Source organism: Tamandua tetradactyla, chromosome 13, assembly GCF_023851605.1.
Source record: "Tamandua tetradactyla isolate mTamTet1 chromosome 13, mTamTet1.pri, whole genome shotgun sequence".
Classification (NCBI taxonomy): domain Eukaryota; kingdom Metazoa; phylum Chordata; class Mammalia; order Pilosa; family Myrmecophagidae; genus Tamandua; species Tamandua tetradactyla.
Genome location: NC_135339.1, coordinates 34277889 through 34304984, shown reverse-complemented (window position 1 = coordinate 34304984; position 27096 = coordinate 34277889). Strand labels below are relative to the sequence as shown.

General features: G+C 35.8%; 1 long non-coding RNA gene across 9 annotated transcripts in view; it reads right to left on the bottom strand.

The window, feature by feature from the left end:
- LOC143653093 (uncharacterized) overlaps window positions 1-27096 on the bottom strand; it is a 129679-nt gene that overhangs the window by 84973 nt on the left and 17610 nt on the right. For 5 of the 9 annotated variants that reach the window (XR_013161085.1, XR_013161092.1, XR_013161093.1 and 2 more), the window contains one exon: window positions 9823-9960. The exons of the other annotated variants lie outside the window; for them this stretch is intronic. This is a non-coding gene — a long non-coding RNA (uncharacterized LOC143653093). The remainder of the gene's footprint in view (window positions 1-9822; window positions 9961-27096) is intronic. 9 annotated transcript variants of the gene reach the window in all.

The window sequence follows — 27096 nt, the reverse complement described above, 5'->3', positions numbered from 1 at the left end:
GGAAGGATTAGCCTCCTCGGTTACCAGGAGCAATGCCCTCCCACCCTATACTCCGCATACAGGTTTCCAAAAAGGCCAGGCTCTCACCCCTTTGTTCTGCTTAAAAGACCTATCCCCCTGCATTAGTCAGGGCTGTCTAGGGAAACATATAGATATCTACATACAATGTAAATACTATGAGATTTTTATAAGAATTCCCTCACAGGGCTGTAGAGATGGGCAAGTCCAAATTCCATAAGGCAGGGCACAAGCTGAGAACTTCAATGAAGATTTTCGAGGAATTCCCCCAAAAGAAGCTGGCTGGCTGAATACAGAGAGCAGTTCTCCCTCTGACTGCTGAAATCATCACTTTTCCTGTTCAAGTCTGATTGGATGCGGCTTCTCTCATTGTGGGCGGCATCTTTCTCCTCAGGTGACTGTAGATGTAATCAGCTACAGATGCAATCAACTTAACTAATGATTTAAGTCCACAAAATGCCCTCACAGTAACAATCAGGGCCGTGCTTGCTTCACCAAACCAGTGGACACCATCACCTGGCCAAGTTGACGTGCACTTAACCATCACACCCACTTTCTTTGCCTGGCTAACTTCTACCTGACCTTCAGGAAGCAGCTCTAAGGCTACTGCATAATTCTCTCTCATTTTTAAGGGGAAGGGCCTTGTTTTAATTGTCTTTAGATCCCCAGCAACAAACACAAGGGCACAACAGAAGCTCAATAAATGTTGGTTGAATAAATGTTTAAGAGAGTAGAAACCTTTCCAATAAGCTCTGATCTTGTGAAGAAAATATCTAGTTGGCTTATATTATGAGCCAACATGATATCACTGGCCTCTAATGCATATGTAGGAGCATTAGAAAAGGACAGAAACCTGCCTAAAATAAAAGACCACCCAGCATTCTACTACATTCCTGAAGTCCCGGAAAATCATTTCATCAATAATCTGGGTGTTAAAATCCAAGCATCCCATTATTCAAAACAGTTTTTTAAAAAAAACAAAAAACTAACTCCATGAATCCTGCTTTCACTTTAAGCCCCATAAGATTAAGAGGAACGTGGGGGCAGGGGGATCAAAGCTCCTTGTTAAAACAGGTGAAAGTGCATTCAAGAGTTCCCGCCTTGTTTTCTGCCCACACAGCACAGAAGTATATAAAAGTGCTGGATTGTAGCGAATGCCTCACCGTGGTTCCAGTCACAGGGAAGAAAGAAACTCCCTTGGCTCCAATTTACACAGTCACAAAACAAAACCTGACTTTACAGGCATAAAGGGCATATACATGGAGGAGAATAAGTGCCTGAGAGCCCCGTTGGCAAAGAGGCACCTGCCTAATGCAGGGTTTGAAATGAGTAATTTGTAGCTAGGAGAAGGCACAGGCTATATAGCTTTCCTCCCGCCCCTTCAGATAATCGCTTTGATAATGCCTCCAGTTTGGGACAGTCTAGCATACACAGAGGCAAAAGACCAGTTGCCAAGAAAGAATTTTGTGGGTGAGTCTGGAGGCCGCACAGGTGGGAAGGAGAGTTGTGCTGTATCCAAATGAATGGGATTTGTTGTGACTCCTTTCCTTTCTCCTCCTTTCTGCTCCAGACTCCTATCAGCCCACCCCCTTACATGACATCAGAGCTTGAGACAGTTTGGGGTAGAATGAGAGGTCACCCTTTCATGCTCTGGGGACAATGGTATCTTTTTTGTACGTGGTTGTAGGCTTCAAAGTCATGTCGGTAAAGTAGGCAGCGGAGAACCTGGCACACAGAAGGTGCAAGGAGGAGATACTTAAGAAGGATTTGAACACGTTTCCAGAGCCCAGTCCTCACAGTGGCAAAGGGCCTTCAATGTAGACTTCTGAAGTCATATCCAAAAGAGGTTAGACATACAATTTAAAAAGATAAACCAAAAGATGGAAAGAAGTTCCTTTACCAACTCTAAAATTCTGTCTCATTAATGGACTACATGACCTATATTACCCTTTTTACATAAATCCTAAAATTATCTTATGGCCGGCACAGTATATGATATTGCAATGTATCTTTTTAGATTAAAAGTGTTTATTCATCAAGTATAAACTTTTTCAAGATAAAAATGTGAAACAATGTATATAACTCTGGCTTTGTCATTTTCCTTTTTGAAATTTACTAGGAAGCTGGAAAAAAATGGAAGTGGCCTGTGACCCTTCATGATCTCTGAGGTCCAGATTGAGGAAGTGTGGATTTGAGGTCTTTCTCAGGAAGGGTCAGCAAACGCAGAGGGGCAGAGTCATCAGCAATCTGCCTAGGTCAGCACCGTGCCACAGAAATAAAATACAAGCCACATGTGTGAGCCACAGATGTGATTTTACATTTCCTTGTAGTCACATTTAAAGAAGTAAAAAAGAAACAGGGGAAATTAATTTTAATAGGATATTTTATTACCCAATATATCAAGATATCATTCTTTCAAATGCAACCAATATAAAAATTATGTATGTGATTTTTTTACATTCCTCTTTTTTAAAGTCCTCAAAATGTACTGTGTACTTTATACTCACAGCACATCACAACTGAATTAGCCACATGTCAAGTGCTTAATAGCCACATGTGGGCAGCCCCAGAGGTTATATCCTATAGAGTAACACTTCAGGTTTGTTTGGATACAGAGATATCTGGACACTCATCATTTTAATGGTTAGCAGGGGGCATTTAAAAAAAGCAGGTTAAGAAAAATATAAGAGATGGCAACTGATCTGAACTGAACTGAACATGGTTAGCAAGAAAATCCCCTAAGTAAATAAGAATCAGTAATATTAACCTAAGCTTAAGGATAAGAAATCTTTCAGCATTTCTGATCATTTTCTCAGACCATGACTTCCTTCATGGAACATGCTCTGCTTCTATTTCTACAACAAGAAATCTACTTTGAAAAAAGTGCAGAGATTCTGAACTGATTATGGCCTAAGAATATATAGGATGAATGAAATTCAATGAGCACTTATAGCATGCTTCATCAGAAGGAATATTGTACCTGGTTCCTCATTCCACTTTCATGCATGCAATCCACTTCTCCCTGTCCCAAATATTAGATTTCTGTCTAAGAGTTTTCTTGGAAAAAAATCTCCCCAATGGAGAGATTGAAAACAACTGGACAAAATGAGGTCTTGGTAAATGAAAGAAACCAGACTTAAAAACTATATACTATGTGATTCCATTGATCTGACATTCAAGAAAAGGCAAAACTAGGGAGAGAAATCAGATCAGCAGCTGTTAGGGTCTGGTCCTGGTACCAGAGAGAGAGAACTGACACAAAGGGCAGGAGGGAACTTCCTGGAGTGATGGAATATTTTCAGTATATTTTTCTGATATATATTTCTAATATATTCCACCACAGTATCTTGACTCTGGTTCTCTACACCTAAAAACAGTGAGTCTACAATACGTAAATTATACCACAATATATCTGACCTCCAAAATGACCTTTTTAGTCCACTTTATATCCAGCTGCTAGAAAGCATGGGATGCCAGTTCTCAGGCAGACTGTGTGAATATGGTTTGTACCCTCACACTACCATTTCTTATTTTTTAAACTCTGTAGTGGGCACTTGTGTTTTTCTGCCCCAAAGTCCATATGCCTTTCTTTTGGTAGCAGCCTCCCATTTCCTTTTGGGGACTTACTTTCCCACTGCATGCACTTTTGGTAAGCTGTCAGTCTAATCCTCTCCTACCCAAAGAATGAGCAAATGGTCCTAGTTTTGCCAACTGCACACTCTTTTTAAGACTGAATCTTCATCAGAGAGGGAAGAAATGAAAAGAAATATCAGTAGGTTTCTGTCATCTAGACATCCAAAGCCATCCTGGCTCCTAACTCTTTCTGAGTTTATTTCCTAGGCCATTCTTTAATTTCTGCATTAGAACTTGTATAATAGCTCACTGATATTATCTCTAACCCTTTTGGCATACCTTCTTATACTGTGCAAGTGGGAAATTAATATTACATTTTCCTCTTTCCTGCCACTAGAGTTCATATGTGACTTGGATCCCACTCAGCAGATGTGCTTGCAAGAGATTTGGAAGATAACTGTAAGTTATGTGAGGTGGTGGCTTCACACAGGAGACAAGATCATTTGGGGCAGCTTGGGCAGAATTTATACCCTCTGGTCCCGAGTGTCAAGATGCAAAGCAGGGGACAGTACAAGTCTCTGCATAACTGTATATTTTTCCTGGCTTTAATTTTCCTGAATGTATGACATCCATGCTTGCTTTTCTGGTCCTCAAAGAAATTCTTTGAGCTATCTAATATCCTTCAATTACTCTTCAGCTTACACCAGCTGGAAAAGTTGAGCCATTTGCAATTATGGATCCTGACTAGTATACCTCCTAAATTCCTTTTCTGTTTAAGTTAGCGAGAGTTCGTTTCTGTTGTTTGCAACCAAAGAATCCCAACAGATACATCGAGTTATCTATCCATTCAATAAGTGTTTGCTGAGCACCTACTATGTGCCAACTATTATATTAGACCCTAGGGATATAGAGATAATTTAAACAGTATCTTTACCCTACAAAACTCATATCTTGGAACACCAATTCGAGAAATTATTTGTTAGTATTTAGTAAGTTCCAAATACGCCTACCCTATGATCCAACGATTCCACCTCTATGCATGTTCCTAAGAGAAATGAAAGCATACATCTACCCAAAGATATGGACAAATTCTTTATTCATAATAAAGTAAATTCATAATAAAGAATTCTTTATTCTTTATTCTAAATTCTTTATTCATAATAATAAATTCATAATAAAAAATTTGGCAGCATTATTCATAATAGCCCCAAACAGGAAGCAAAAGAAATGTTCATTATCAGTAGAACAGATCAATAAATTTTGATATATTCATAAAACGGAATACTAAATAACAAGGATAAAATACTGCTACACTCAACATGAATGAATCTCAAAGAAAAATGTTGAAAGAAAAGAAGCCTGACCCAAAAGAATACATACATGTACTGGAAACAAAAGAAATGTCCATTATCAGTAGAAAATATCAATAAATTTTGGTATATTCATGAAATAGAATACTAAATAACAAGGATAAAATACTGCTACACTCAAAGACAAAATGTTGAGAGAAAAGAAGCTTGACCTGAAAGAGTACATACAATATGATTCCATTTATATGAAGTTCAAGAACAAGCCAAATAAATCTATTGTGCTAGAAAGCAGACGACTGGTTACCTCTGAGGGGTGGGGTATCAACTAGGGAGGGGCCCAAAGGACTTTCTGGGTGTTGGAATTGCTCTGGCTCTTCATCTGGGAGGAAATGGACAAAATCATCAGGCTGTGCACTAAGTCGTTAGTGCGCTTCAGGTATACCCAAGAAAGAAAAAGAAAAAGAATTTCAAGATGCTCACAGCCAAGTAGGGCCACCAAATGGCATTTAGAGAACTCTAATGAAGGTGATGAGTGCTATGACAGAGGGACAAGAGATCCTACAGGCAAGAAAGTGATGAGTTCACTGTGGTGCAAGAGCAGTGGTGGAGAGCAAGGAAGGTCACTTGGGGCCACACCGCGGAGGACTTTGAATATCAAAATAACAAAAATATTTTGACAAAATTATCAGCCATCTTTCCTTCAGGATGGAAAGCTGATGTTTTTAATGGAAGAAAAACTAATTTTATTCTCATCTTAATTATTTCCCAGGCTTTTATAGACTTTAATGTTTCTTTATGAAACATTTAAAGTATCTTACATTCAAACTGCCAATGAAAACATGCAATTTTAAATTTAAAAACACAAAATTATATCGACTCTTCAAGATTTTTCAGGCATATCATTTTTTAAATTTATGGTTTGTAATCTGATGGTTAAGCTTACTTTGTTTTGGGTTTTAAGTTTAAGACTTTCAAAAGGCAACCCTAAAGGTTGAACACCAAAAGAAAATAAGGATTTCAATTACCCTTACTGGAACTCTTCCATTGCTCCTACTCAACTTTTAACTATTATGTAACTCCTAAACTCAGCTGAATGTCAGGTGGCCCAGACATTGACCTTTAAAGAGGTTTCAGTTTAATAGTGAATAAAATTGAGATACCACTTGATAAGTAGCCTTTTGGCTTTCTCACGTATGTCCCATATTTTGAAGAATGCACTTACAACTTTAGGATGTCTTTCCCTTTATTCACTAAGAGTATATAGTGCAGCTAAAGACCATGAACTGTTTTAAATCTGTTTTAAAACAAGATTTCAGTAGTGCTCTCTTTCCATTCACGGAAATACCTATAGCATTTTGATTGCACAGGTTTATCAGAAGTTGCCTCATCCTAGAACAACAACAGAAGGTATGCTTACCAACCTGATTTTGCAGAAATGAAAGGATTGTTGCAAAACCCAATACTGAAGGCACCTCAACAACATCAACTAATAATCATGTATATAGTGTTTACAGAAGGGATAGGACTGGGAGGAAAAGAAAATATTTTGCAACAAGGTTTTAAAAAACTATTAGATTTTCAAGTAGTCTCTGTTTATACTACCACTATAGGTTTCTGAATTGCGGTCTTATTTTGGCACATATTTCTATGGTGAAATTGTGAAACACAGATAAAATGCCATTTCCACAAACATCATTATAATAAATAGCAAACTCCAGTTAATGCTTCAAAGAGACCACAAATAAGACATCCAGCAAAAGAAAATAATTTCAATAGCCACTTGGAGCTTATTCAGTCATTCAACTCTTCTTTCAATGAATATTTTTTATCTACCTATTTTGCCAACCATTGTTTTATGAAATGAGGAAACAATGATTAAAATACAGGACTCTGTCTTGCAGATCTTACAGTGCAGTGGTGGTGGTGGTAAGACATATACAAATAATTAGAGCAATGAGCAAATTCTATGCTTAGAGTCCGGCACAGGATACAGAAGTATTGTGGCTACTTCTGCTGGGACATCATCAAGGAGGTGATGATTGAGTTGACTTTGTAAAGACAAAAGAGCATGAGGAAAGAGGGGGGGCAAAGGGAAACAGGGACAAGAAATGAGATTAGAGAAATAGGACCTGGTTCTGAAGGGCTTCATATGTCTTGCTGAGGAACTGTGCACTTAATCCTGTAGGCAATAGGAAGCCAATGAAGACTATTCGGATAGGGCATTAAGTCGGATTCGTATTTCCAGAAGGATCACATGGGGTGAGACTGGAGCCTGGGAAACCAGTTGGGAGGTCAAAGCGATTGTCCAGACAACCATCACTGAGGACAATGCAGAAGGAATGGAAAAGAGGGATAGTTTGAGAACTATTTAAACATTACAGGGGTCGAGACATTGTAACAGGCTGACTATTTTAGAGAGAATAGGGTTCAGTTTGGGTGAATGGTGATATCGTTAATGGAAATAAAAAACATAGGAAGAGAGACCTTTTGGAGGAAAGATGGTAAGTTTGGTTTTATAACCAAAAGCTGAGTGTGAATTAACTCCTAGGGTATTCAGACACATGTCAAGTGGCAGCTGAGAATACAGAACTGGAGTCAGGTTAGCCTGATTATATTAGTTCTCATCCTGTCAAAGAAAGCAAGAGCCCCTAGAAGGACAATCTTTGGGTGTCTTTTAGAATAACTTCCTCATAAACTAATGTTCCCTTCTCCTTGGGACTTTGTTATCAAACTATATAATTTGTTTAAAAGGGTGGACACAGTCACTGTTGCTCAGAACTGTCAGCTTCGGGCCAAGTCTTCATAATTTCATAGAAAATTATTCATATTTTTTCAAAAGGAAAGGCGATGAGAAATGAGATAATATATTAAAGGAAATCAAATAAATTTACAATAAAAGATCATTAGGAAATGAAATCTTGTCATCCTAGATAAATGAGCCAGATTATTACATTTAAGTCAAACTAAATTACTGTCCATGTATCTATTAAAGCATTTATAAGTGTCGAAAATCGGGATGTTAGGATCCTGACTGTAGGAGTAAAATCAAAGTGATTTTGATAAGTTTAAACAATCTTTTACTGTGAAAGAAAAAAGAGGAAAAATCAGAAAATAATGTAAATATCACAAGGAACGTCCACAGAATTCCTTTTCTTAAACACTGCAAATGGTTTGGGAGGTTAAAAGTTAAAAGTTAGAGGCACTATTTACAAAACAAAATATGACAATCTACTTTAGCTCCAATAATTAAAAGAGATTTTCTTAATTTGCAAATCTTATATTCCCTTTTTCTTGGCCAGGCACTAGGAATCGAACCCAGGTCTCCAGCATGGGAGGTGAGAACTCTGCCTGCTGAGCCCACTGTAGCCCATCCTATATTTCTTCCTTGAAAAACTAAGAGGAATTGCTGAGATAGATTCAACTTGTGTAGACAAAAACAATTTGCTCTGTCCCTTCCTCCTTCTCTCCCTCTCTCCCTCCCTCGCTTTCTCCCTCCCACTTCTCCCTCTTTAAAAGAAAACAAGTTACTATTGCTCTGATTAAATGAAACCTCTCTTAAATAGATTCTGTCCAACCAGAACCCTTAATTAAGCAACTAGGCAGATATTTACTATCTTATTTGCTAGAGAAAGAGGCAAAAGATAAGACACTGCACATGTTATTCTCGAATTCAATTAAATCTATTTTGAAGCTTTTCAAGGATGACTCTCTGACACCGGAGAAAACTTTAGTTTCAGAAGCTGATGTATTCATTTGACCTGATTTAACAAAATTGGGAAGCTAGGAAAGCACCCAAGTCATTTGAACAGGTCACATTCTGCTCAAGATTTTGCTTTAACTTGTACACAGTAAAGACGACTGGACTAGATGATCTCTAAAGGAGTGGTTACTAAACCCTAAGAAAATTTTTCAAACACAGACCCCTGGGCCCTACCCCAGATCTAGTGGGAGAGGGAAATTGGGCAGTAACTGCTTAATGAGTCTGGGGTTTTCTTTTGGGGATGGTGAAAATGTTAAGCAACTAAACAGAAGTGGTGCTCATACAACATTGTGAATGTATAAATGCCATTGATTGGTTTATTTTAAGGTGGTTATTTTATTTTGTGATTTTTATCTCAAGAAAAAAGAAAGCCATAAATAAACCATTTAGCCAGCTTCTGTTATTGTGTAAAGTCAAATCTCTATAATAAATCCTATACAGTTCCCAGTGGGGGTAAGAATAAGGTGAAAGGGTGGACCCATTTTAACTGATATTGAATTGTATCTATTGGAAAAATACATTCAAATTTTCCAAATAAAATGGAGAAATTTACAAAACATTTTGCTTTACACTCACATAAACAAACATGCATATAAAAGGATTTAGAAAAACATACAAGAAAGCATTAACATTGGTTCTCTCTGAGTAGGCAGGTTTTAGCTTCTGTATAGTCTGTATGGAACAACAAAGGAAGTGAAGGACGTGTCCAAATTTGATCTCCTGGATCACACCCTTTCACTCCTTTGAAGATTTTAGGCCCTGAATCACTGTTGCGATTTGCTCATGAATTTTTATTTTCTGTAATAAGAATATTATTTTAATGGAAAAAAATTTTTCTGTGGGTGGGGGAGGAGTAGGAAACAAGGATTTTAATGGATTCCTCAACTGTTGTATTCTGTTGCTACGTCAACAAGTAAGAAAACTTCATCATTCTTTAGGTACTGTTTCATTCTTTTAACTTTACCTAATTAGCTAATTTCTAGTCTCAAATGACAGCTCATCCTGTATCCTTAGTCTTAGTTACGGTACACTTGTTCCTTATACTATCCAGCATACTCATTGTTCTTCATGTGAAAAATAAAATTTCTGTATGCGTAAACTGAAGTTAAATTTTTTTCCAAAGAAATGGCCGCTGATAAAAATTCAATGGCAATTACTTACTTTTAAAAAGTGTCCTTAATTTTGTACCATTTTTGAATATACACTTTTAGACGTCACATTTCCTAGAATGAATTTTGACTCATGTTCCTAGTTCTCATTTTGGAACTATGACGTTATAACAGGTCAAGCTGCTTTTTGCTGAAAATTAAAAAAAAAAAAAAATCCATTATTGTCTGGAGTCATAATGTTTGAGAATTGGATTTTAATGACATTTTAACAATTTTTAACAATTTTCCACTATTTTATGTATAAATTAGCCATTTTCCATACTCTGTTTCCAAAGCCTACAAAGATCCCAGGATCATCTTCATTGCTAAAGAAGAAATCGATGGCTGAGGCTGTTGTTATTCTGAAGAGAGGTACCAGCACATGTGACTTTTGGTTGTTTATTATTTTTTTGGTCTTAAAGAATTCTGGATTTTTCAAAAATACCACCACGCTGCTCCTTTCTGCTTTTACCAGGGGTATAATAGAAAAGGCACAAATCCAATAGGTATATAATATCTTCCTTTAAAAAGTTTTCATGTAAAGGAAATATATAGTCTTAAATGGCAATTCCCAAACTTTTTGGTAGAGTGTAAAGTTCTTAAAAATTATAAGGACCCTGAAGGGTCTTTGTGTATATGAATTAAATCTGCTGATATTTTCAGTATTAGAAATTAAAACTGAGGCTTTAGAAAATATTAATTTATTAAACCTTAAAAATAATAAAAAATAGTATTGCATACTACCATAAATATCAAATGTTATTTTAAATGTTAAAATATATGTTATCATACATAATATATTTTCCAAAGCAAAACAAATTAAAGGAGTGGCATTATTTTTTCACTTTTTGGCAAATCTTTGTTTACATCAGACTTAAGAGAAGACAGCTAGATTATCATTCTTTGTATTCAACCAATTGCAACATGTTATTTTATTTAAAATATATAACAGAATATCTATTCTCACGTAGAAATGTGATTAAAAATGGATAATTGTGGGTTTTCGACTTTAATACTATCCCAAGATTCCTTAAGTAGTTTCTTAAAAGTTAGTCACAATATGGAATCTGAAATCGTATCAATGAATTTTTCATATTATGCTATATTAAAATCCATTGATCCATTGTGCACTTTTAATGGATCATTTATCAATGCATAATTATGTCACACCATGCATTAGTCATTTGGAAAATATTTGTTCATTGCATTAGGCAGATCTTTCAAAGGCAGACACATTCTACTATACAATATCAATGACTCTGATTCATTACTATCACTACCAATCTTAACAGAAAGCTCTTTTTGTTTTGGGAAGCTGTCAAACTAATGACAGCAGACCAGAGTTTTTCAAAATTCTAATTTTTGCTTGAAATCCTAACTTTTGTCTTTGGCAGCAAATATTGGTTGTTTGAACTCCTTAACGTGGCATGTTCACTTCAGGCATTTTTGAGAAAATATATACTAAATACTCAAATCTGAATGACGATATTTCATCTGTCGATTATTCTTTCAAGTAAAACGGCTATTTTAGTTTCCAGGCTGCTATGACAAATAACACATAATAGGTTGGTTTGAACAATGAAAATTTATTGGCTCATGGTTTTGAGGTTAAGAGGTCCAAAATCGAGGTGTCAGCAAAGTGATAGATGTTTCCTCCCCAAAGTCTGTAACATTCTGGTGCTGGCTGCCAGCATCGTTGGGGACCCTCAGCTTGTACCCCTGCCTCATGTCACATGGCAATGTCTTTTCCTTTGCCTTCCAGTTCCACTGACTGCTGGCTTCCTGCTTCCAGCTCCTCCCCTTGGCTTTTCTCTTGATAAGACTGCCCGTAATAGGATTAAGGACTCATCCCAAATCAGCTGGCCACATTTAACTAAAAATAACATCTTCAAAAGGTCCTATTTACAAGGGGTTCTTACCCACAGGAATGCGATTAAGATTGAGTGTGCTTTTATTTGGGCGTGGTGGTGTACATAAGTCAACCTATCACAGGGATTCTATGAAAAAAGTGGCTTGTTTTAACTCACAATTCAAACCACAGCACTAGGGCTTTTCCAAGCAATAACCATCATACTTCTCATTTTTTTCACAAAGAATACTTGAAATAACCTGTGTCCAAGATTTGAGATCTAACAAAATTAGTCATTTTAACTGTTTCATCAATGACATCCCTTTTTTTAACTTGCAATGCATTTTTTTTTTTACTTGAATTGCATTTTTTTTTCACTTCAAATGCATGGCAGTGAAGTACTGGCAGTACTACAGCTAGCACAGGTTGGTGCCACTCGATTCATATTAAAGCACCATAAATTTTACCCACCATATCTTTTCTACCATCAACTGTGCTTTTGTACAATTGCTGTAGTATAGGCCATGCAATTCAAAAAAGTAATTCAACACTTCGCATATTTCAGTACCACTTGTGTTTGTTGCCAAGAATTCACATAAAGAAGACATTCTTCAATGAGTGGTGGGTGTGGATACTAACTGAATACAAGTAAAATAGCAAGTTCAGGCATGTCTGTAAACTATCCATTTTTAAGTCAAAAGTACCATTCTGCAGATGAAATATTAACTCACTCTTCAGGTTGGCAGCTAAGTCTGTATCATTAGAAAGTGCAGTGACATGTTTGTTTGTTTGTTTTATTAACTTTACATGTAGCAGGCATTCAGCAATATCATTGTGTAAGGTTTTATTAGGCTCTCAGCTATTATGTGCACCTGTCTAGGAAATAAAGTATGATAACTTCTCTTGTGAGAAACTTCAATGGATTTTTCATTTTTAATTCAAAAATCTATCCAAATGCATAATGATATGGCTTTTATAGTGTGACCATGTAATTGTGAAAACCTTGTGACTGACACTCCCTTTATCCAGTGTCTAAGCAGATGGGTAAGAAACTAAAGACTAAATAAATAAATAAAAAATAGTGGGGGATACGAGGTATGGGATGTTCGGGTGTTCTTTTTAATTTTTATTGTTATTGATATTTTTATTTTTTTGGAGTAATGAAAATGTTCTAAAACTGACTGTGGTGATGAATGCACACAACTATATGATGATACTGTGCATCACTGATTGAATACTTTGGATGAGTACATGGTATGTGAATATATCTCAATAAAATTGCATTAAAAAGACTATCACAACTATATGATGATACTGTGCGTCACTGATTGAACACTTTGGATGAGTACATGGTATGTGAATATATCTCAATAAAATTGCATTTAAAAAGCTATCAAAAAAAACTTGTCTTATAAAGAGCTCATCACATCCTCACTTAAAATATTCCATTTTCTTTATCTCTAAAATGACTGGTCCAAAAATGATGCCACTAGTCACTGGTACCATAACACTACTCAAAGCTATTCTATAGCATTAGACAGAATAAACAAAGTATTCTCATCTATAAAGCCAAAGAGAAGAAGCATGCAGAGTGCCCTTTCTAAGAAAACTGTGTACCCTATGCAGTGCCTTACCAAGTATCCACATTCACCGGAATCTAAAATATAGGTGACAAAACAGGCAAAAACACAACTTCCTCAGATAAGTTGTTAGTGCCGGGGAAAAATGAAAGGAAATTGGAATTACTTCTTCATAGAGAAGGTATATGATTTTGCCTTTTAAACGTAGTAGGTGTCCTACTAGACAAATTATTGATTACGCGAATTAACTGACTTCATACAAGAAGTTTCCCAATCACCCATTTGCAGCTCTGACCCAGATGAACGCTCTCTGTTTTTGCCCCAAGTCCTCCTACCCTTCTAAACTTACTTTTTCTTTTAATATTAAAAATGTCTCAGTGGTTGTTGAAACTGAACAATGCAAACACAATATCTCATTGCACGTTTCTTGCTACTCTGGAGTGTTTTTCAAAATTTCTATAATGAAAAAAATTTTAAGCCTCCTCAAACCTTCAGCCCCATACGATGGGAAGATTTGTGCCTTCTCCAAGACTCAAGTCTCATGGTCAACTCTCACTCCAATTTCCTGCTCCCATTGGACACTTGATCTCACTTGAGAATTGCTTCCTGTGTTTAACATTATCCCAATATTGCACAAGGCCCCTTTGGCTTTAACTTCCTAAAGCCACCATTAACACAAGGTTACTGTCTGTAGACCACTTTTAATAAAGGGCTATGGCTAAATACTTTAACAGTTAATGTTAGGCATCCTTGTTCTTAAATTCCTCTGGTCATTTCTGTCATTAATCATCCTTTCTCCTTGGGCCCTGACCTCCCCAAAGGCTTCTGGGCCCTCTCTTTCACCATACCACTTCACAGCTCCCCACTGAGTTCCCTTTCCAGGCCCCTCATGCCCTTCTTTCCCTGGAAACTCAAGAATTCCTCTCACCCAGTATGCACAATGAATCAGTGCTCTCTTTGTTTCACCATCTCCTTCCAGAATTGTTGAAATGACCTTTCCAAATCAAAGAAGTCCATAAATAAAAATACGTGTTCCCTAATATAAATTATGACATTCTCCTTATAAGACAGAAGATAGCTTTTGGTTTTAAGCAGTAATATTTCTCTTTCTATTGTGCCAGGACATACCTTGTAGTCAATGCAACAGGATGTTAAAATGGGACAATTCTTTCTCAAGTTTGGCAGAGGCCTCACCTTTGGACGAGATGCCAAGCCTCATGGCATTCCAAACTGAGGGCTAGACTATCAAGGCAACTTGCCAAAAGGTTAGCTAAAGCCAATTCATGAACTCCAAGTCTATCACCCCACCTCAAGGATTGAAGTTGTAAAGGAATAGGAAGGACTTATTTGGAGAGAGCTATTGGTATTCAATACATTCTCTCCCTCCTCCAGTGGAGGAAAGGATGAAGGAGCATATGCCTTGGTCAAGCCAAGTAAAAGAGAATCACACTTAAAAGCTGAGTCTGTATCTCCCTGGAGATGAAAGGGAAAAGCACCATGTGGCTGCATTAGGAGAAAACTGCATCTCCACCAATGACACGCAAAAAGGCATGAGTGCTTCTCATAGATCAGCTGAAATCATTTTGGGGGAAGTCATCCTGAGGCATGTTGAATCCATCCAAGAGAACTACCTCAAATGGTGAAGTCACCCCAATGAGCAGGTGGGCCACTGAAGTCGGGTTATGGAAGGAATTCTAAGTGACCTACCAAGGGAGTGGAACGTCTCATGCCATAGGAACTATAAGTGTTTCCAGTAAAGGTATCTTCCAAGGAAACCACAAAAGTATCAAATGAAGGGAGGAAAAAATCCACATTGGAATTTGACACATCCAGCAGGCATCATCATCAAATTATATCTGTGCCAAATAATTAGAGACCTTTCTTGAGCCTCACCCCTCTGCTCAACCTTGGAGGAGCCAGAGGCAGTCAAATGACAGGAAGGCTGGAGAGGAACAACACAGAGACAATTAGAAGAAGCCAACTCCGTTCCACCTCCCCACTGCATACTTGACAGCCTGAAGCAGGCACATGCTGCAGGGAGGGAAGAGCACAACTCTGAATGGGGCTCTGAGTTTTGATTACATTGCTGGACAAATCGATTTCTGAAATAAGCCTGTTCTTTGTGACTTAATATTACCACAGAACTTTTATTACTTGAGATTGATCAGAAAAGTTACAAGATCTTGAGTTTATCCAAGGTTGGGAGAAAAAACTAGTGTTTTGATACAGCTGTGCACAGAAAGCTATGCATATCTAAAATCAGGAAGGCGCTTGCAGGACATGATAAGCACCAAAGGAAAACAAAACTTAGCAAATCAGGAAGAATGATAAGGGTCTCTGTACTTGGCCTAAGGACAATTTCTATTTTTCAATTATTCTTGGGTTTGTTTTGTTTTTCAGTGGTGGAGTCATGTTTTTGTTGTTGTTATGCTGCTTTATTCCCTGCTGTATGTTCACTGCTCAGAGAAGTGCCTGGCACATAGTAGGTACTCATTAAATGTTTATTAAATTTATTGTTGGACTTGATTTCATATTTAATAGCCTTAAAGCAAACTGAAATTTTCTTTTTATTATAAGAGGTTTACAGTGACTATCTAACTAGTGAATAGGCTCTAATGGTGAAACTACTTAAAATGACAGATTGGGCTGTATGTAGGAACATCTAACTCTTAAGTTTTTGCTTGCACACATATGGCTGGCAGAAAATTCAGAAAGGCTTAGGGTAATCAAGATGACTGACTGCATCCTTAGAAAGGGAGTTAACTAAAAGTGTGATCCAATGAATGGTTTTATAATTAATTTTCTGACATAAAAACATAGTGCTGTTCTGAATAAAGCAAATAAAAATAATTGGATATTAATAATATATAGTGTTTTTAAACTAAGGATGGAAACAATATATCCAGAGATGGTAATGTAATTTGGACCACTGCTTCCTCTGAAGACAATTAAAAAGCAGAAAAAAATAATGTAAAAGAACTGCCCAAAGGCATTAGAAAGTTCATAAAAAAGGAAGACAGGGCATCACCAAGAATCCAAGGAAGATGGAAATTAGGAGGTGGCCCGGAAATCGGGACTGATTTTGCCTGGGGTTGTTTGCCAGTCTGGGAGGGGAAGCTAAAAACTGGGCAGTGGTTCTGTCAGCACTAAACACAAGGCTAAAGGGGGAAAAGTGGTGGTAAAGAGACAACCAAGAATGGGTAATTGGTAAATAACCTGTACTTAGGGTAAAACACCAAAGGGCTAAATCACTGAAATAAAGTTTAATAGTAAGCAAACCAATGCTTGCCCTAATTGCAGCCTTATCTGGGGTCCCTGGGTTACCTGAAAAGTTTTAGTCATTAAAGAGATTCACACTGAGGTGATTCTGGTTTGCTGATACCTTAAGTGCCTGTTGAGGCAAACAAAAATCCTCTATGGAGGAAAATAGCATCATTTTAAACTCTGCTTCTATAAACAATGTTTAAATACAGTTTCCAGTCCACAATCGAGGATGTATGAGGCAAGACAACATAAGTGAAATTTAGAACAAAGAATACATGATAGAAACATATCCATAGACTTCAATTATCAGAGAGTCTTAAATATGGTTGTATGCCAAAGGAGATAAAAGACAAGATTAAAAATTTCTGCAGCATACTGGAAACTTTTTTTGAAAGACAATAAATTCAGAAAGAAATGTTCCAACACTTATTTTAGATAGAGATAATGAAATGGATGATAGGTCAATAAACAAATATCAAGAATGAAATGTGATAGACAAGGGTAGGAATAAAAATAAAAGAAAGGTTAAAATATGAAAGATACAGTGAAAAGATCCAATACACTTTAACTGTACTCCCAGAAGGAAAGTAAAAAGGAAATGAAAAAAAATATTTAAAGCACAGTGGCTGAGATTTTCCAAAGCTGATTAAAGACACCAAACCACAGATTCAAGAAGGCCACCAAATACAAAGCAAGAAAATTAGGATAACTCTGCATCCATACATGTTTGATAAGATTCCAAAGATGAAACAGAATGGAAAAAATCTGAAAGCAGCCAGAGGAAAAAGGCAGTTTACTTTCAAATTGACAATTAAAATGACAAATAACTTCTCAAAAGAAACCATGTAAGCCAGAAGACAATTAAGTGATATTATCAATGTGTTAAAAAAATGAAACACCAACCTAGAATTCTAGAGTTGTATACTTTATAGAATATACTTTATATTCTATAAAATATATTCATGAATACAGGTAAAATAAAAACATTTTCAAGCAAGTAATAACAGAGATAATTCATCACTTAAAAAATATATTCTAAAATCTGTTATATTTCTAGATAAAAGGTTAGAGATGAAGAAAGGAATGAAGAGCAATTCACAGAGCAAATATGTAGAAAAAAATAAATGAATACTAGCCATAGGAAATAATTAACAATAATAATAACGATGTCTACGGGTATTAAGATATGGCAAGAAAATAAAATACATGATACTAGCATATAAACCAGGAAAAGAATAAATGAAATTTAAATATTCTAAGGTCCCTGCAACCTTGTACTTTCTGCGAAGAGGATGAAAGTACCAATTAACATTATACATCGGAAATCAAGGCAACTTGATGTAATCTCTAAGATAACAACTAAGAACTCATTTTCTGAAAAGTAGTAATAAAAAATCACTTGACCCTAAAGAAAAAAAAAAAAGCCAAGAAAATATAATGCAGAATAGGCAGAGATACGAGAAAAGGTATAAACCCTTAAATGTGAAAGGACAAAAATGCTTAGTGATGGCTGGAGAGACTTGCTCTCTCAGAACTTGCCCTGCATGTAGAGGCAGCTCTGCGAGCTCTTCTACAGAATACTGTGGGACAGCAATCAAATTGTGTTGCCTGGGTTAAAGGATTGCTGGCTATAGAACATACAGTCCAATGTCCAAGACCATGAGGAAACCATATGAGAGGAGGGGATATTCAGAATCATATAAATGGGGGAATTCCTAGGGCCAACGTGCATGCCCAAGACAAGATGCATATGCAGAAAGGGCCAGAGAGGCCCCTAAGCTTTGATCTTCAACTATTCTCAAAACTCATTATATGGATAAACCTTGAAGAAGAGCACTCACACAGGTGAATCCTCAAAGCCTAGCAAAGGTGTTTTCTTTTTTTTCCATCTTTTTTTGTTCACTCATGCCATTCAAGAAAACTCATAACACTAGTTGTATACAAGCTTAAGGAACAGGCACCTCAGAGTCTAAATTCCAGCAATAACATATTAAAATATCTAATTAAAGTGTCCAGGTTTTTCAACAAAAGGTTACAAACATACAAAGAGACAGAAAGTGATAGCCCAAGCAAAGGAGAAGACGGAAACATTAGAAACATCACTGGGAAGGACCAAACCTGGGATGAACCAGAAAAATACTTTTAAAATGGTCTTAAATAGCACCTATGTAAATGTATCCTAAGGAGATTATGGCACATCTATAAGAATATTCATTACAGATAAGTTAATAATCATGAGGGAGAAAAAGAAAGAAACCATCTAACTCTCAAAAAATTGGTCATTAGCTTAATAAAGCTTGAGATAACATATCTGGAATACTATGTAACCACTTAAAACATTCTTAGAGAGCAGGTAATTATATGAAAAGATGTTCATGATCTCTTAAGTAGAAAGGTTTTAAAACCAGAATGAGTATCTCTAATCAGTACTACTGCCATAATGTGCATTTTCTTTTATTCATCTGCATTTTCTAAATTTTTCTCTAATGAGCATGTATTGCATGTATAATCAGGAAAAAAATACAAGTTTGTTTTTGGATTGCTTGATTTTTTTTTAATGACCTAGCCTATGTAAAGAGAATAATGAGAAAATATATGCCTCAGAGAAAGGCAGAAGGGGAAAAACAAAATGGTCCTAAATATGCTTAAAAAACTAAAGGAAAACATGGACAAAGAATAAAGAAAATCAAGAAAACAATAGATGAACACAAAGAAAATGCCAATAATGAGATCAAAACTGTGTAAAGGAAACAAACAGAGCTGAAGACCACAGTAACAGAAATCTTAAATTCCACAGAGTGGCTCAACAACAGACTGAAGCTGGCAGAAGAAAGAATCAGAGAAATAGACAATAAGACAATTGAAAATTATTCAGTCTGAGGAACAGAAAAAATGAAGAAAAGTGATCAGAGCCTGACTACATGTGGGACACCATCAAGTGTGCCAATATACACATTGTAGGAGTCCCAGAGTAAGGAGGGGTAAAAAAGGAGAGGGCAGGGAGAATATTCAAAAAAATAAAGGCTGAAAACTTCCCAAATTAATGAAAGACATGAATATACACATCCAAGATGCTCAACACACTCCAAACAGGATAAACTCAAATACATTCACACCACTGCATATTATAATCAAACCACTGAATGCCAAAGATAAAGAGAGAATTCTGAAAGCTGCAAAAGAGAAGCAACATGTCACACACAAGGCAATCTCAATAAGATTAAGAGGCAATTTCTCATCAGAAACCATTGGGGCAAGAAGGCAATGCCATGACATATTTAAAGGTCTAAAGCAAAAAGAAAAAGTGCCAACCAAGAATTCTATATCTGGCTAAAGTGTCTTTCAAAAAATGAGGGAGAGATTAAAACAGTCCAAGAGAAACAAAAGCTGAAGGACTCTGTCACCACTAGACTTGCCCTACAAGCACTGTTAAAGGAAGTTCTTCAGAGTGAAAGATAAGGACACTAAGCAAAAAACTGAAGTCACATGAAGAAATAAAAATATCCAGTGGGATCCCATAATGATATGGGTAAATATAAATGCCAATAAAATTGTATTTTGTATTTGAAATCCCACTTTTTACTTCTTATGGAATATAAAATGCAAATGCATAAAAAAGTAATGACAAGTTAATGTTTTTGGACTTGTGTAAAAATACGTAATTTTCAATAAGAACTACATATAGGTGGGGAGATATAGTGTGTATATATTTATTGAAATCAAGCTGGAATCAAATCAAACAAGATTGTTATAGGTTTAGGATGTTAAATTTAAGTCCCATGTTAACCATAAAGGAAATACTGGAAAAATATGCACAGAAAGAAATGTGAAGGGATTCTAAAGGGTTCACTATCAAAAAAATGGGCAAAAGACTTGAATAGATATTTCTCCAAAGAATATATACAAATGGCCAATAAGTACATGAAAAGATGCTCAACATCATTAGCCATTAGGGAAATGCAAAGCAAGGCCACAATGCAATACCAACTCACACTAAAATGGAAAATAACAAGCATTGTCAAGGATGCCACAAAATGGGCACAATGTTGGTGGGAAAATAAAATGGTACTGCCACTGTATAAAACAGTTTAGCCATTCCTCAGAAAGTTGAAGACAGAATTACCATATGAGCCAGCAGTCCTGCTTCTAGGATATACTAAAAGAAATGAAAGCATGGACTCTAACAGATATTCGTACACCAATGTTCATAGCAGAATTAATTCACAATAGCCAAAAGATGAAAGCAACCCAAGTTATCTATCAGAAGATAAATGGATAAACAAAGTATGGTGTATATATAAATATATATATATAATGGAATATTTTTCAGCCCTAAGGAGGAATGATGTTCTGATACATGCTACTACATGGATGAACTCTGAAGACATCAGGTTGATCAAAATAAGGCAGTCACAAAGGGACAGATAGTGTATGATTCCACTTATATGAAATAACTAGCCTATGTAAATTTATAGAGACATAAAGTAGAGTGCAGGTTGGTAGAAATGGGAGAGGAGGAAAAATGAGGAGTCTCTGCATAATGGGTGCAGAGTTTCTGTATAGGATCATAGGAAAAGTCTGGTATTTGAAGGTGGTGAAGGTAGCACAATGCTGTGAGTGTGACTGATCCCATTGAACTGTAAGCTTGGGAGGGGTCAAGATGGGAAAGTTAGAGACAATAACAACTAAAGGCAAGACATGAGCCTGAACTGGATCTAATATAGGTGGAGAAAATACCCCAAAGGACATTATTGGGACATATGAAAAAATTGGAGTATAGACTGTTATCATTGTATCACTATTAAATTTTATGAACTTGATAACTGTACTTAAAGTTGTTCCATATGTGAATATTGTTGTTCCTAGGAAATGCACATGGAAGTATTAAGCATTCAAGTTGCACTTCAATGTACTCTCAAATGTTTAGAAAATAGAAAGATTAGATAGATAGACAGACAGACAGACAGACAGACAGACAGACAGACAGATAGATAGATAGATAGATAGATAGATAGATGGATGGATGGATGGATGATAGAATGATACAGCAAATGTGTTAAAAGCGTTAAAAGTTGGTGGATCTGAATATCTGGCAGGTGGTATGGCGGAGTTATCTGTATTTGGTATGTATGATTTTTGCAATTTTGCTGTAAGGGTGAAATTATTTCAAAATAAAAAGTTAAAAAAAAAACTGTGGTACTGGCATATGGATAGATAAATACATCAATGGAATAGAATTGAGAATCCAACAATAAACCCATAGATTGGCAGCCAATTTATATTTGACAAGGGTGCCAAAACCATTCAATGGAAAAAGAATTGACTTTTCAACAAACAGTGCTGGGACAACTGGATAGCCATATTCCAAAGGCTGAGGATGGAGTCTCACCTTATATCATATATAAAAATTGATGCAAAATAGATCATAGACCTCAATATTAGAGCTAAAATTATAAAACTTTTATAAGAAAATATAGGGATAAATTTTCATGATCTTGAGCTGAACAATGAATTCTTAGATATAACACCAAAAGCACAAGGAATAAACTATAAAAATAGATAAACCGGACTTAATAAAAATGTAAAACTTCTCTTCCTCAAAAGGCACTATCAAGAAAGTAAAGAAAACCCATAAAATAGAAAAAAATATTTGCAAATAACATCTCTAATAAATGTCTAGTATGCACAATATAAGAACTTTTACAAAATATACAAAAGACTAACTAATTTTAATGGGCAGAGGCCTTGAACAGACATTTCTCCAAAGAATATAGAAAAATATGCAAAAAGCACATGAAAAACACTCATCATTGTTGGTCTGCAGAGACATGCAAATCAAAACCGCAAGATGTCACTTCACAAGCACCAGGAGGGTTATAATTTTAAAAATGGAAATTAACAAGCATTGGTGAGAATGTAGAGAAACGGGAACCCTTGTACAATGCTGGGGGTGGGGGGAGGGATAAAATAATACAGCTGTTGTGGCAAAGAGTTTGGCAGTTCCTCAAAAAGTTAAAAATAGGGGTGCAAGGGTAGTTCAGTGGTAGAATTCTTGCCTGCCATGTGGGAGAACGGGGTTCAATTCCTGGCCCATGCATTTCCCAAAAACAAAGAAAGAAAAAACTAACCAGCAAAAATTCAACAAATGGTGCTGTAATAACGGGATACTCACATGGAAAAAGAATGAAATGTGAACCCTACCATTTAGCATACCAAAACAAAGTTAAAAATAGAATTACAATTTCACCCAGAAATTTCACTCCTAGGTATATACCTGAGAGGACTGAAAACACATATTCACACAAAGACATGTACACAAACATTCACTGCAGCATTATTCATAATAGCTTAAAAGTAGAAACAACACACATGCCCATCAGCTGATTAATGGATGAACAAAATGTGGTATATCTATACAGCCACAAAAGGAATGCAATATCACTACATGCTACAATATGGGCGAATCTTGAAAACACTATGCTAAGTGATAAGAGTCAACATGAAAGGTCACATATTATATTATTCCATTTGTATAAAATGTCCAGAATAGGCCAATCCGTAGTGACAGAAGGCAGATTAGTGGTGCCAGGGCACAAGGAAGAAGGGAAGGAGTGGAGAACTGGGATTAACTGCTAACAAGTATGGCATTTCTTCTTGAAATGATGGAGATGTTCTGAAATTAGACAGTGGTAACAGTTGCACAACTTCATAAATTATAATATAAAGACTACTGAACTGTATACTTCAAACATGTGAATTTCATTTTATGTGAATTTTATTTCATTAAAAAAATCTCAAGCAAAATGGTCTAAACTAGATGGAAGTTTATTTTTCTAATGCTGAAATATCTCAAGGCTTAAAGTGCTAGAAGGTACCCTTGGCATTGTCCTCTCTGGCATCCCCAAGCCTAGACTCATTCTCACAGTCCAAGATGGCATCCTTGTTCTAACTAACAAGATGGAGGAAATTGCAAAAGGAGATGGGACAAAGGACACACGCAAATTGTTTCGTAACCAATGTTCACAGAGTCTGTGACATGACACTTCCGCTCACACCCCATTGGCCAGAATGTAGTCACATAGTCATACCTTGCATATGTAAGGCTGGAAAATAAGGGATTTATTTCAGCAGCCATAATATCTAACTAAAATTCTACTAATTCTACTATTGTGAAAGAGGGAAAGAACGGACACTAAGGGCAATCAGTGCTCTTTACTATACCAAGAAACCATGTATGCAAAGGGAGTACAAGGGGATGTTATAAGTCAAGTCCTAAAATGATAGCTGTGAAGAACTGTGCCAGCCAGTCCAGATTATAGCAAGTGACAGTGGGATCCAAGGGAGATGCTTCTAAGGGGGAAAAAAAAGTAGAATTGATAGGTTACCTGCTGCGTTTGACCACAGTGAGAGGCATTTAAAGGTTCTAGTGGAAAGTCTGGGGGAAGAATTAGTGATAGATGCTTAGATTTCTAAATTATGTGGATCTAATCACTGATTCCAGAAATAATAAAATCAAGTGGTATTTAAAAAGGAAATGCAATCTTAGTACCCTCTGTATATTATTTACATAGTCATAAGCATCACACCAAGTATGAATTTAACAAAAAACCCTGTTGTGTATATATTGGGAGGAGGGGTGGAAAGGAGAATGGTAAAAGAGAGAAAGGAGCATGTGAAAGAGAGATAGAGGGGTGTGTAAAAGATTAATATTTAGAAATTTGGGGGAAATGGCAGAAGAAAGAGCTAAAAGAACTGAAAATTATTATTCTGGGTTGAAAAGGACGGATGATTGGTATTTTTGTTATAAACTTTGACTTTTAAAACAATGCATATAAGCATTCTTTGATAAAAATTAAAAAACAAATTTAAAAAAAAGACAATAGCAGTTTGCATTTAGAAATCTTCTCCAGTAAAAATTTTGCGAACTTCAATGCAAATAACAACAACGACAATAATCAGGTCATTATGACAATAATACATAATGACAATAAAACAACAACAATATCAGGTTTCATGGCTATACCTAAAAGAATTTCCCTTATAATTTTTTCTTCCTCCAATTATCAAAATCTTTCAAAGTTTCCAATAGTAAACTTAAGTACAGAAGAAACTTTCTTTAACGTGCATATTTCTTTGAGAGTCTTACAATTACCACTCTATTTTTTTAGATGTCTTTGTTACCTGTTGTCTCAACATATCATTTGCCACTGAATCAAACTCTATGAATAATTCATGGCAGCTAAATAAATGGGAATAGGGCTTCTAGCACTCAGAGTCTGAAAATCCTATCATCAGGGAAGATGTAGTTTGCCAATGCCAACCCAACTTGCAGCCAGCAGGTATTCAAGCTCCTTGAAGCAACAGTTTCATACACGTAGGTCCTGTTGCCCAACAGGATTGCTCTATCAACACATCGGAAGGCTTTTCTTTCCATGTTCCACCCTTGCCCTATTATCCCCTAACCTATAGCTTTATTTTCAGCAGCCACTGCCCTAGAGTCGCAGGTGCTCTGTGGAATCAGCCTCATTATCTGTCATGTTGTAACAGCAGTTAGAAACTGAATGACATTCAATTAAAATGATATTAGCAGCTCAGGAGTGATTTTGTTTAATTTACTCCTACTCAGATGTAAAAACATTAGCGACTTTTTAAATTGGACCTCATAATGTCTAACTCCTACTCGAATGCAATGAAATTAAAGACTTTGGTGCCTAAATACGGCTTAATTTACTCCTACCCATCTATAATGACGTTAAAGATGCTTTTGGGTAGATAATGTTTCCAATAAATTTTATTCAAAAGAAATCTGAGCTCACAGGTACTATTATTAAGCATATAATAAAATCACCCAAGAAATATATCTTTACAATTGGGGATAGGTGGTTTCCAGTAATATTAAAAAGTAATCATTTTCATTTTAATGCAAGGATATTAAAAAGTAATATTTTAAATACAAGATTTTGCAAAGTTTTCACTATTTAAACAAATGTACATTGTTATATATAAATTTGAAGTGAATTGTATTCAATTACAGCCTACGATTGGCTTATGTTTTTTAAGAAATTTTACCCTAAACATGGCTTAGAGAAAAGCCACATGAGAAAAATCACATATTTTGTGATCTAATGTAATATTTAAAAAATATTTTTTCAAATCAGTTTAAAGGATGATATTTTCTGAATCTTTATTTGCCTTTGCCTGAAAAGACTATTTTTAAGAATAGCAGAAAGTTTAGGGACAGAATAAGTATTCAATAAATAATTGTTGAAAGGTAGAAGAAAAACTGTTAGCAAAATTATGGTTGGATGGATGTTGCTGCTAAAATTCCGTGGGTTGCCTTTACTTTGGGAAGCTTGTTAGTAGTTTTAAATTATTACCCAATTATATGAAATTCTCCCCCCACCAAGTGAATTAAGAAAACTTGCTGATAAAATTAGAGTAATACACACAAACGTTCATAAACACACATACACACATGTACATAGAATATTTCATCTTGAAAATAAAGCTTTCTGCATGCTTTGGGTATAAGGACAAACATATAGACTAATGGAATTGAATTGAGAGTTCAGAAATCAATCCTCACATTTATGGCCAACCAGTTTTTAACAAGGGGTAAAGACCATTTAATTGGAAAAGAGTAGTCTCTTCAACAAGGAAAAACTGGATTTCTGTTTGCAAAAGAGTTAAGGTGGACCCTACCTCACACTACAAAAATCAAATAAAAATGGATCAAAGATCATAAAAAAACCAAAAATTTAAAAGTCCTAGAAAAAAATAGGGAAGCATCTTCACGATTTCTGCTACCCAATGGTTTTTTAGACTTTACACTCAAAGCACAAGCAACAAATAAAAAATAGTAACTGGAACCTCATCAAAATTCAAACCTTTTGTGCCTCATAAGACTTTAGCATGAAAGTAAAATGACAACCTACACAATAGGAGAAAATATTTGGAAACCACATATTCAATATAGGTTTAATATCCAATATATATAAAGAAACGTTTCAACTCAACAACGAAAAGACAATCCAATTTAAAAATGGACAAGAATTGCATAGGCATATCTCCAAAGAAGATCTACAAATGGCCAAAAAGCACATGAAAAGATGCTCAACATCATTAGCCACTAGGGAAATACAAATCAAGACCACAATGAGATACCATTTCACACCTACAACAATGACTACTATTTTAAAAAATAGAAAACAACAGAGTTAGAGAAGATGTAGAGAAATTCACTACTGGTAGGAATGTAAAATGGTGCAAGCACTGTGGAAGACAGTTTGGCAGTTCCACGGAAAATTAAGTATAGACTTGCCATTTATCTGGCAAATTCATATCTAGGAACACTGATGAATGGATAAACAAAATTTGTTATATACAAACAATAGAATATTATTCAGCTGTGAAAAGGAATGAAGTTCTAATATGTGACAATGTGGATGAACTTTGAAATCATTGGGTTGAGTGAAATAAGCAAGACACAAAAAGACAAATATTGTAAGCTCTCACAGATATGAAATAATTAGAATAAGCAAACTCATAGGGTCAGAATCTAGAATATAGGTTACTAGGGGTTGGGGTGGAGGTA